We start from the raw sequence: 12,873 nt of genomic DNA, 5'->3' as shown, positions 1-12,873 counted from the left end.
GCAGATGTGGAACAGAGAAAAGAAAATTCCAGTTCAGGAGGAAGTAACCTGTGCTCTTGCATTAACCCATCAGTTTGGATAAACACACTCGGGTATTCATTTACCTGGGCTGGCTTGGAAATCAAGGGAAAGAAAAGATACAGCATAAAAGAAAAGACATGTCCAGTATTCTAAGAGAGAGTAGTTTAATGAAAATCAAAACAAATGCATACCTCCACGCTTTTAAAAATGGTACAAAGTTTCATAGAAAAAGATAAAGAATGTCAAGTATTCAGTAGGTTAGCATTCTCAGAAGTTGGTGTTTCTGATACCTTCAGTCATGTTACTGACCTATCTCTGATTCTTTGAGTGCAAATCCAAGAAAGCATAGCAAAGCAATCTTGTAAGAGGGTAAGGGAAAGAACCAGAGAGGCTACAGATGAGAAAACTGTTGGCCACATTAACAGAGCTTACGATGCCACATTCATCATCTAGAAACACCCAAATCTGGCCTAGAGGCCTTTCTGGATACTGAGATAATAGTGGGGAAGTGGTCTTGATATGACACCGGTAGCCTTCTTGACACAAAAAAGTAGAAAAATTTTCTTGGAGTTAACCAGCATGTCATTTCTCATTGTCCAAGAATCATTGCAAAATCCAACAGCCCAGTTCCAACACTGCCCAACATCCACCTCTCAGTAATATCTTCGAAGGGTGAATGGCAGGTCTCGCCATCAAGAAAACACTTAGATTTTGTTGGAGTTGGGGCAATGTTGAGATCATCAGAACCAAAGAGTAGCTGTCTCACAACTTCAAACAAGGGGAATGTACCAAGTGGTTATTTTATTATCCCAGGAAATATGCACTGCAGGAATAAGAAAACAGTCACATGAAAACATAGTGTTATAAAATTCTAATGGATGTGGGCTTTACATAGTGTCTACATATGCCAGGTTATCCCTGGAAATATGGTTCAGGACAGCAGGCACATAAAGGAAGAAATATGTGCTTAGATTTAACGATTGTGCTATCCTTCCTTATCGAGGAGTCCGTACGGACTCCCAGAGCCCAGTCCCAAGAGTTGTCCACATCCAGTTCCCAGTAGTGTTTGCCAGAGGAGAAGACCCAGGCTCCTCATGCAGCAAAATTGTCAGATCTGTCAGAATGCAAAGATTCATGTCTAAACATCAAACTTCTGACATCCTCAAACAGTCTGATATTGTAATTGGTTACTTCCCCGAGTGAAGGAAATTTCCACGGTGGAAAAAAGAGAATGTTCCAGTGAAAAGCAGTTTATAAATTCTTAGGTTCAGATAAGAAAGAGATTCTCACAAGAAAACACAGGTCAAGATTAGAAAGAAACTTCTGTCTGCAAAAATATTGGAATCAAAGGGTGTTAGGATATCTGCACAAGGAAACGCCTAAACTTCAATGATCGCAATTTCTATAAACTCAAAAAGCATAAACGGGACGAAGGTCATGTCTATGTCTAGTTAGCGACCTTTCATAACAACTGAAAACTGGAAGCTCTTGCACTGCAGCCAAGTCCATAGCAATAAAATTAACCTTCATTGTCTCTTCTCTGTCAGGGCAGAGCAGGAGGCTTGGGACAGGAGATGAGGTGGGGAGCCATTCTTAGACCCAAATACAAAAGTTATCACTTTGCCAAAAATATTATAATCTGCCACTTAATCTAGTCAATTCATATTTAAAGAGAAAATCTCAATCTGCCTTCTGAAAAGTGCAGCTTCCTTGCAAGAATTATCTGACTTTCATGCCAGATTCAGGCACAGACATCTTTTATCTGCTGGATTTATCATGATCTATCCTGGAGTTCTATCTAAGGCCTCATCAACCAACAAATCACGTTCCTATCGGTCACAGATTCTCAAGATTTGCATTGTTATATAAGTTACTCGTGTATGCTTTAGATGATTAAAATGCACATGATTAAAATTATAAATGCTATGAAACTTCACCTGAAATGTATTTGAAAAAGCACTGTCACTCAAATCAGCCATTAACTGCACTGAATTTGAAATTGAAATGTCCTGAATTAATTCAGTTCTGTATACTTCCTGTAATAATTGTATACAGGAAATTGTATCACGGTTGAAACATACATGAATGGTTCCACATCCTAAAGAGCTCTTCTGCACATTTTACTTTTCTAAGAAATTTGTTATATGGCTGATTCCACCATCTTTTATTTAGTTTTGTCTGTTTGATGACAATGAAACTATAAATATAAATACCTATTCACAGGCTATTTTCTTCTAGATGAAAGATCATTACACTGGGAAAGCTGCCCATAGAAAACCAGAATTGAAGGCATTGCATGTGGATCCCACCAAGAGGGTGACACTCACCTAGAAAGCGGTTGAACCTATCCACCAGCCCAGTGATGGGCCCTGTAGTGAGCTCTGGATTCACAGGCTGGGGCACGTGCAGCAGCACGGACTCACTCCTGCAAGGAAGTAGGTTGAGTTGGTTAAGTTTCTGATGTCTGTGTTTAAGAAATAGATTCCAACAGAAAATGCTTCATTCAAACCCACTTCTGACATTGTAATGTACCTCCACAATCCTAGGATGGGTTTCTGGCTTTTAGGGAGTCTTTCTAACTCTTCACTCCATTTCTAACCTACTTCCACTGAAAAATAAATGCCTCTCTCCCTATCTGCCACCAAATAGTTGATCTCTAATTATGATTCTGAATCCTAAAAAGAGGCAATCTTATTCTAGCAACTTCTGCATTGAACTCTTCAAAACATAACCCCCTGAGTTACTTGGAAAAGTAAGAAAAGTTTAATGTCCGATAAAAGGCATAGGTAACATTCAACATACAACACAAACACATGAGTACAGACACACACCCACACAATCACACTGACACATTGTGGTGTTAGTAAATTATGTTTTCACTTTGTTGGAAACAGCTTGATGTTTTTCATAGCATGCCTTGTGCTCCAGCTTGCACTGATGGCAAATAACATACCTTGCCACCATGTCTTCCAAATCCTGTAGAGAGAGAGAGAAAAAAAAAATGACTTCTTTAGAAAGTTGTTATTCCTGTTGGGTGAGGTGGCTCACACCTGTAATCCCAGCACTTTGGGAGGCCAAGGTGGATGGATCACCTGAGGTCAGGAGTTCCAGACTAGCCCGGACAACATGGCAAAAACCCATCTCTACCAAAAGTACAAAAAAAATTAGTTGTGTGCGGTGGTGCATACCTTTATTCCCAGATACTAGAGAGGCTGAGGTAGGAGAATCGCTTGAACCAGGGAGGCAGAAGTTGCAGTGAGCTGAGATTGGGCCACTGGACTTCAGCCTGGATGACAGAACACTCCCTCTCAAAACAAACAAACAAACAAACAAACAAACAAACAAGTTGCTATTCTGCGGATCTGATATTTAGGTTTCGAAAACTTTAGAATTACCACATACTATCACTGCAACAGTTTTAAAATGTACTCTCATCTCTAACACTTATTATACCTGTAAGACCTATTGACATAATCTATTTCTGATAAATTCAGGACCCTAAATTTGAGTGAGAGGGAAAGGTGTGAGTAGTGACTGCGCATTGCTGCAGCTGTCTACAATGTGGTCTTTTTCAGGGCTAGTCCCCGAAGGGTAATGTGGCTCAAATCAAGAGCATTTCAAACCTAGGACTTCGCAAAAGGAGGAAGAAGGAAATGTTAGTTTTTCCCTAATTTCTTTATACTATCCTATGGAAACAAAAATATAATTTTCACATGAACTTTTTTCTTCCAGAGTTTGAATGAAATGTGCTGGAGGAGGAAGCTTGTGGTAGAAAACGTTCTATGGAAGTCTAGTTGCACAATTCCATAAAGCTTTCTTTCGGTTCTTACCTGGAGCAGCTCCACATCTGGTTTATGACACATTTCCATTAGTTCCTGATACATTTCTTTCAAGTGTTTACTCTTGATCCATGTTGATCCAACTCCTCTGGAGTTGCTGAAAAATCTCTTGGTATTCTTTGTTCAGTCTCTCTAAATGTTGTTTTTCTCCTCTATGGAGAACTGGATGCAGCTTCTTATACTAATTCCTGATCATCTGTGCCCATAAAACCACATCACTCTGTAGGGACATGGATTTTGTAGGCTAAATGCTTAGGTCTACTTCCACCTCACAGAACCCACAAATTCATCCTCCTCATCCCTTCTTTTATTTTCCACCCTTTACAAACAGGATGATGAGTTAATCAAGACCTTCCTTCAAAATTTGTGTAATTCATCAATTCTCGAACACCTGCAAAAAAGCCCTTTAGATTTAAATGTTTAAATATATGTCCTCTTAAATCTGAAATACCATTAGAAAACAACTAAAATTAATGATTGATTGTTAAATTGTCATCAATAATATATATAATCTTTGTTATTCAATTAGTTTGTAGTCTCAAACCTTTGTACTTCACAGCCCAAACAATCACTCTAAGTAGAGATGTTGTTAATATATTATAATCAGGATCAGAAGCCATCACACGGAAAGGACCTTAGTAAAAAATTTAACCCCCATCTCTCAAACCGACTACTTCTTTTCTGTCTCCCATCTTTCTTCCCTCAAAAACCACAGGCTCTGAATTGCCCTGCCATTCTAAGAACATGAATCTCCATTCCATTGTGTTTCTCCTCTCAATATTGACATATTTATTCTCTCACTCCCCCGGTCATTTCTTGTCCCTTCTCCTCAGCTTTTCATCCTGTTATATTTTCTCCTACTTGAGCTGGAATCATCTTGGGTCCTTTGCTGTCAGATTTCACCAGCACAGGCACATTTCTTAAATTACTGATCCCACCTGCTTTTTTGTCCCTGGACAACATCATATTCACCATTAAATGCCTTTATTCCTCAATTATATACTATTTAATCAATATTACATAATTCGTTTATACAGAAATCTCTGCCTGAAATACTTACTAATTTTAAGCACCTACTTGTCCTTCAGAATTTATATCTATTTTTGTTTATCTGAAAAGCATTCACAGAAAACCTGAACAATTGTTATATTGAACAGTCTAGTTGTTTTCCAGCCTATGAATGAACACATGACAAAATCTGGTATATGAAAATTTCAACTCAAGTTGCTAATATAAATGCTCTCAGCATGCCTGTCTCAAGCTGGTCGTGAGGACTCACGGTCTCATACTTACCCTCCAGAGGAAGGCTATTCTTCTCTCCTCATTTAGATTTCTCTGATTTTCTTGAATCTTTTTCCATAAAATCCTCATTTGCTTTAAGAGCTTCTCCTGCAAAAGAATTACGAGTTTGAACAACAGAAAATGAAACACCATATATTCCACACTCTGAGTGGTATATGCAAGCAAGGGATATAATACATAAATACATTAGAAAGGGGAAAGAAAAACAAATTTTTCACTGCTCATCCTCAATGGATATTTTTCAGTTTGAGGTTTCAGAAGGCGGAACAGTTTAGGGAACTGAAAAGTGAAGATTTCCTGTAACCTGACTAATGTTCAGGGAAACATCCTGCTTCAGAACCCACTATGATAGCCCCAGATTTTGTAGTGTGCTATTCCCATATTCGTTTGTCCAATAATATTAAATATATTTCCAAAATACGTTTCTTTGCGCTAGTAGTTTTGGTGGCTTTTCAATGCCTTTAGCATTGAACTGTAGACTCAATAATAATGACATTTACTTGTTCACGCTCTGTTTGGGTCCGAGCTCCATGAAGGAAGGTAGAGTTGCATATTTTATTCAAAATTCCATCATTGGTACCTAGAACAGCACCTGGCACTCAGTGAAGAATGGAGTAATCACCATGATGATTCTCATCGTCCTTCTAATCTCTTTAACTCTGCCAACTTCCAGCTTTCAGGTGATCGCAGAGCTATCTCTTACCTGGTGTTCCTCAGCTGCCCCTTCAGTGGGATAGTGTTTGTGAGCCCCGTGCTCCTGAGAGTTGGAGCACAGCAAACAGAGCAGACTCTTGTCCATGTCAGAGAACATCTTCTTTGTTTCCTTGTGGTCCCACATATTTGTTTCTCCGAGCTCAGGAATTGCCAGAGACTGGCTTTTCTCACAGTGGTCACTAAGTTCTTCAGAAGAATATTGGTTTTGAAGTCCTTGTTCTGTGATGGTTCCCTGCATGCAGGGCAGTTGGTAGGACTTCGGGCTTCTTCCCAGGAAAGGCAGAGACAGGGCCTACAGAAGCTGTGCCCACAGCAGACAGTGGCAGGGTCTACCAGGTAGTTCAGGCAGATGACACAGGTGAGTTCCTTCTGGAAGGCATGTGAGAAGTCTGAGTCCACTTTCCTAAGGAAAGAAAACCACAAGAATTTAATCTTCTACCCTGGAGAGACAAAGGTCCAAGCAAAGTTTGAATCAGGTTGTGATTGAATAATATCCTTTCTTTCTAGAGAAGAATAGGCTCTAATTTGCAACGACAGAGATAGGAAAAACAGAAAACCAAGGCACTAAGAGATATCGACCTCTGTAGGAAAACGTGACTGTTCTCCAATCAACACAAGGCCAGCTTTCCAAACTCTATTTTCTTTCATAGAAGAATGTCGGATTTTTTGAAGGGTTAGTGTCCACCAAATTGCTTGGGCTTCACAGGTTTCATCAACCTGTAAACTCAAGGGTTGAGTCTTGAATGGTCTGAGAATCAGTAACACTCTTAATTGCCAGTGATTGGTTTAGAGAAGGCGAGCTAACTAAGCTCTTCCACTCTCACTTTTTTATTTAACTGTAACAACCATCCATCGTGACTTTTCCAGAAAGACCCTGCTAGAAAATATTAGAGCAAAACTCATACTTAGACCCCAATCAGAAAAAGCTAGCCTTTACTCTCCAAGATAAAACAGACAAATCGAGGTAAAGGCAATTCTCCAAGGTAAAACAAACAATCATCGCTTTTCAAGGCTGCTATGTTAATTCAATCAACAAAAACTTTCTGGCGTGTTTACTGTTCCTGGACTGTCTGTTAATTTGGGGATATACTGGTTAACATTATGACATTTTTAAAAGACAGGTAATTAAAATTACAAAAAGATTGATAAACTGTAGGAGAGTACACAAAGGATAGAAATATTTTCTAAGCTCTTTGGAAGCATTATCATTACTCTTTCACGCAGTCAGAAAACGAGTTACTATTATGCAATAATAATAGGCACTAGAGAGTAAGTCAGAGTTTTAAATGTATGTTTTGAAGAAAAGAAAAGAGGAAAAAAAAACCTAGGCCAAGCAAGGTGGCTCAAGCCTGTAAATCACGGTATTTTGGGAGGCCAAGTCAGGCAGGGTGTTTTGAGCTCAGGAGTTCTAGACTGGCGACATGGCAAAATGTCTAGGTCGGCCTATCTCTATAAATATATATGTATGTATAATGGCCGAACATGAGGGCCCATGCCTGTAGTCCCAGCTACTTTGGGAGATGAGGCTGAAGGATTGCTTGAAGTGAGAAGTAGAGGCAATAGTGAGTCTTATTTCCACCACTGCACTCCAGCCTGGGTGGCCCTGTCTAAAGCAAACAAAGAAATGAAAAACCTAAATCCTGGTTTCTACACTGTATAAATATATGATCCCTCTATTTCTGATATTTCTGCATGATTGCCAGTGAGACTTTTCTGCAGAAATACTCATTTCTTGCTTTCTTTGACAGACTGAAGTTTGTGAAGAGACTCTTACCATTTTTTAGAAAAAAATGTTTGCCCGAATCATCCAATGCACTCTCTACGTATATATAGCCATACATTGTAACACAGGCACATTACCACTAGTACAGCAGAATGTAACACATTTATACACATAAATTACAACACCCATAAGCCATTTATAGAACCCACAGAGATTAAAAAACTACTAGATATTTGGAAACTATTGCAAAACGCTAACAATCTACACAAATAACTTAGAAATACATTAAGTAAAAAATTAATGATAACCTTAATTTGAGGAACATGTAGCAAGACAGATGACGAAAATGTTAATTTGTAAATAGGTTAAGTAAATGGAGCTTGTAAACCTACGGATTATGTTTAGAATAATTTTAAAAAAGAAATGCAGCCGTTTTTAAAACTCAGAAAATGAGATCATTTCATCTAAAAATAATCTAAGTTTGCAGATAAATTAAAGTCCCCAAATTTGGCTTGTTTTGGTTTGTAACCTAATAGTAGCTCCTACTCTGGAAATTGTGTACTTACCTCAGAAAAATATCTATGTTCTCACCAAAGCCTGCTGTCAAATAAGATGAATTCAGTTCAGGGATCAGAGCCTCACCGTGCAGTGCCGGTAGCTTTTGGAAGTCTCCAAGGCCAGTTGCAAAGCCACTCGGTGGGTTCTGGAGAAGAATGAGATTGGCTCTTGAAGTGTCCTTATATAAATCTCTGAAGACCAACCCCTTTCTTTCAACTGACTGCATTTCAGGGGGCATAGGGGGGTGTTAAGATAGATGATGATTCAGTCTTTTCAAAACAGAAGTTTTTTGTTTTTTTTTTTGGATGGAGTCTTGCTCTATTGCCTTGCCTAGGCTGGAGTGCAGTGAAGTGATCTCGACTCACTGCAACCTCTGCCTCCCAGGTTCAAGCAATTCTCCTGCCTCAGCCTCCCAAGTAGCTGGGATTACAGGTGCCCACTGCCATGGCTGGCTAATTTTTTTTTTTTTTTTGGCATTTTTAGTAGAGTGGTTAGTAAAGTGCTGGGATTACAGGCATGAGCCACCGTGCCCAGGCGATTCACTTTTATTGTAATGTAAGAATTTAATCTAAGAACACTGTCGGCCTCCACTCCAGAAGGGACATTTCTCCTGCTCCTCATGCTCCAGATGAAGGCTTTCAAGGACCTCTCAGCAACCACAGGTTGTAGGATTCCCTCCTATAATACCTGGCATTGCTCATCCCAGCTCAATGGGTAAAGGAGGGAAAGTCTACAAAGCTCCATCTCAGGGATCTCCCTGGGCCACGGTAGTGTAGGACATGTTGCTCTGAGGTAAATTGAAATGCATTTCTACTTGACAAAGTAATGATGGCAGGGCTTCATCTGAATGCATTTATTCTACCGCTCATGGAGAGGAGTGACATGCCATGTCAGACACATGAGAACACTCTCTGCCTAGTTACCGGCGGCTCCAGATCTTCATGCAGTTATGGAAACCTGTGCTGCAGATTCTGGAGAAGCAGCTCAGACCTCGTGCAGACAAGAGTTCTTCAAGAACCACCTTGGCTATGCAAAGACTATCAGGCTCAGCAACAGTCTGAGCTGGATGAGAGATAGAGCAAAGCTCCCAGGAGCAGCAGAAGCTGTAAGGGAGGGAAAAGGGAAGGAAGAAACCCTAGATTTCAGGATATCCCCTTTATCTCTATGAGAATCTCAGCACCCACAAGGCCACCATTCCTTTATCTGACTCCTCTTGGATCCAGGAAATTTCCTGGGTTAAGCCATCCAGGGATAGGACAGGAGATGCCATTTGGCTCTAGGAGCAGAGGAGAGAAACTCAGCAGGAAGAGTATCTCTATGGAAGGAATTCAGTTGAGCATGTTTGTAGGGTCACAGGGCTGGATATGGGTAGAGTCTAGCGTACATGTTCAGAAGCCACAGTTCCCCCCGACCTTCTGATTCTAACAAGTACACAGAGCCAATCAAATGAAGGAGGGGCGGGTCAAGGGAATTCAGGGACAAGGGGAATGAAGGATGATTAGTTGCAGGAGGAGGCTGTTGAGGTCAATAGGCAGACATTCTCTTCTCCTCTTATATTGAGAAACAAGTAATGAAGCTTTAAGATGTTGCTTGTGCTCTGGGCCAAAGGCAGCAGAGCACTTGTCTCTGGTCTCCATATACACTTGACCTATTTACTTTCAGTATTCCCAGTAAGATTTTGATTCATTTCCCACGGAATAACACTCACCTACCATGCTTAAATTGCCATACGTATTATGAGACTCTACTGATCATAAGTAAGTTTCTCTCAACCTTGAGATCTGGCTTCAGTTTTCTCTATTCTCATTCCTTCTCCTTTATATCAGAAGCTTCATAACAGAAAATGGGGGCAAATATGCTGTGGAGAAATAATCAGTTTACATTTAGATATTTTAATGTAGTTATCACTTCCTAAAAAGCTAGGAAAAAGCTGAAATACATGAAATAGCCACGCGCCTTCGTTTCTAGCCTCCCTTAGGTATCTGCCCAAATATATTCTATACTAGGTCTTTTCTGACCATGATATTATAAATTCAATTTTGGGCCGGGCGCAGTGGCTCATGCCTGTAATCCCAGCACTTTGGGAGGCCGAGACAGGCAGATCACGAGTTCAGTAGATCGAGACCATCCTGGCTAACATGGTGAAGCCCCGTCTCTACTAATAATACAAAAAAAATAACCTGGCCTGGTGGTGGTCCCCTGTAGTCCCAGCTACTCGGGAGGCTGAGGCAGGAGAATGGCGTGAACCCGGGAGGCGGAGCTTGCAGTGAGCTGAGATCACGCCACTGCACTCCAGCCTGGGCGACAGAGCGAGACTCTGTCTCAAAAACAAAAACAAAACACAACAAAAATCAATTTTGTCTATGATACTTAATTTATTTTCCTTTCCTGATGTAGTTTTCTCTAAAGCACTTATCACAATGCGTTTCTCTACCAATTTTTTTTTTTTCAAAACAGGATCTTGCTCTGTCATCCATTCTTAAGCATGGTGCCATACCAGCTCACTGCAGCCTTGACTTCCCAATTTCAAGCAATCCTCTCATCTAAGCCAGTGTCTGAGAATACAGGAACATGCCACATCCCCAGCTATTCTTGTTTATCTTTTCTTAGAGATGGGCTCTCACTTTGTTGCTGAGGCTGGTCTGGAACTACAAAGCACAAGTGATCCTCCTGCTTCAGAATCCTGAAGTGCTGGTATTACAGGCCAGAGCCACTGTGCCAGCTTCACTTTTCAATGTTGTATTTTGACTTGTCGACTTGTGTTTCTCACCCTGCGACCTCATTAGCTGTTTAGGTGCAAGAAAATCTGTCTCATTTGTTCATTTCTGCATTGGCTTAGAATACTTATTAAGACACAGTAGGCACTTGATATTTTGAAGAAAAAAGTATTGTAAGTTATATCCTTAAGGATATCACCTTTAAAACATCAAGATGACCTATAATATAAATAATTAAGCTGATGATATCTCTCTCTTTCTCACAGAGCCAATTTCTTTCTTAGTGCTTGGGAGTGTCTTTAATATTATTTGTTTTTACTTTTCCATCGGGAAATCTTTACTTCTTTCAGAATGTACATGTAATTTCATTTCACCTCTTCTCTTCATAGTATTCATTTTATGTTTGAATTAGTAAATGATCCATACAGATTCTTCAGCCATGCATCTAAGCCCCATCTTGAACTACCCTAGGCTACCTTTTCTGCTACATCTCTAAGCACTGCCTCTCTCATCATATGTGTGCTAATCACATATGTGAACTAAGTGGAAATGCAATAGTACAATGGTTTATCTAGTATATAGTTTCCAGCAACCCCCACCCCAATTTACCTGCCTGAAATTCCAAGAAATTTTCTATTTTTTTAAGTAATGTAGTTTAATTTTATTCAGAAAATTACAGAATATAGTTTTAAAACTTTTGACCTATATATACTGTTGACCATTGAATAACACTGGTTGGAGCTATGTGAGTCACTTATAATTGGAGTTTCTTCCGCTTCTGCTACCCCTGAGACAGCAAGACCAACCCCTCCTTTTTCTCCTCCCTGTCTGATTACTCAACATGAAGATGATGAGGATGAAAACCCTTATAATGATCCATTTCCACTAATTAGATTTAGTATTCCATTAATGAATATTAAATATATTTTTCTTTTGATTTTCTTAATAACATTTTCTTTCCTTTAGATAACTTTAGTGTAAAAATACAGTATACATATAACATATAAAATATGCATTAATTAACTGTGAATATTATCATTAAGGCTTCTAGTCGACAGTAGGCTATTGATAGCTAAGTTTTGAGGAAGTCAAACGTTATACGCTGATTTCTGACTACATGGGATCTCGGCACCCCAACCACCATGGTGTTCAGGGGTCAACTCTAAGTTTATTAAATATCATTCAAATAATCTGAGAATCTCTTTGTGAAGAAAGACTTCATCTTTCTGTGAAACCCTGTTTATCTCATCCAGTAATTATTGCATTTCATAGTGATAGTGTATTTTATCATGCTTACTGATATTTTATATCATTTCCCAGGAAACAAAATTGTTTTAGCTGAATATTTTGATATTAGCAAGAAATCCTAATAAAAAGTTTGCTCCCATGTTGAAATGATTAGATAGAACCCTTTTGCTATTGTTCTGCTGCTCACAGTAGCATAACAATTGACACCTTGGTTGTGCCCATTGCTCTGTCTGCTACACTGAAGCATATGCTCTCCATGGATTTCTGATAATATTGTGAATTATATTGATATTTTTGAAAGTAATAGCTATATATTTCTAAAGTGTCCAAGAACTGTCACAAAGTTCTATATTTTGTCACAGTATTTTCATTTCTTGAATTATTTCTAAAGAAAAAGTCTCAAATTTGGAAATGAAAGACTGCTTTGAAAAAGACTTGAGTTCTAAAATGATAATAGCAAGTATTTCAAAATAACCTCTTGCCTAAGAGAAGAGAAATTACTAAAGAAGTCGATATTCCCCAATGAGAACATTTTATAATCATTAGAATCAATGATTAGAGTCAGGTGTGGTGACTCATACCTGTAATTCCAGCAATTTGGGTGGGTGAGACAAAACTCCTGAGGTCAGGAGTTTGAAACCAGTCTGGCTAACATGGTGAAATCCCATCTCTACTAAAAAACAAACAAAAAAATCCAGACACACAAACAAACAAAGAAACAAAACTAGCCAGGCGTTGTGGCAGGCACCTG

The 12,873-nt window shown here is 39.3% G+C and overlaps 1 pseudogene; it reads right to left on the bottom strand.

The window, feature by feature from the left end:
- Positions 1–330: 330 nt before the first annotated feature.
- On the bottom strand, positions 331–8,395 carry LOC129485331 (tripartite motif-containing protein 43-like; annotated as a pseudogene).
- Between the last annotated feature and the right edge of the window lie 4,478 nt (positions 8,396–12,873).

The sequence above is a fragment of the Symphalangus syndactylus genome, chromosome 6, assembly GCF_028878055.3.
Source record: "Symphalangus syndactylus isolate Jambi chromosome 6, NHGRI_mSymSyn1-v2.1_pri, whole genome shotgun sequence".
Classification (NCBI taxonomy): domain Eukaryota; kingdom Metazoa; phylum Chordata; class Mammalia; order Primates; family Hylobatidae; genus Symphalangus; species Symphalangus syndactylus.
The sequence above is the reverse complement of the archived record's forward strand: the minus strand, read 5'-3'. Positions and strand labels throughout refer to the sequence as shown.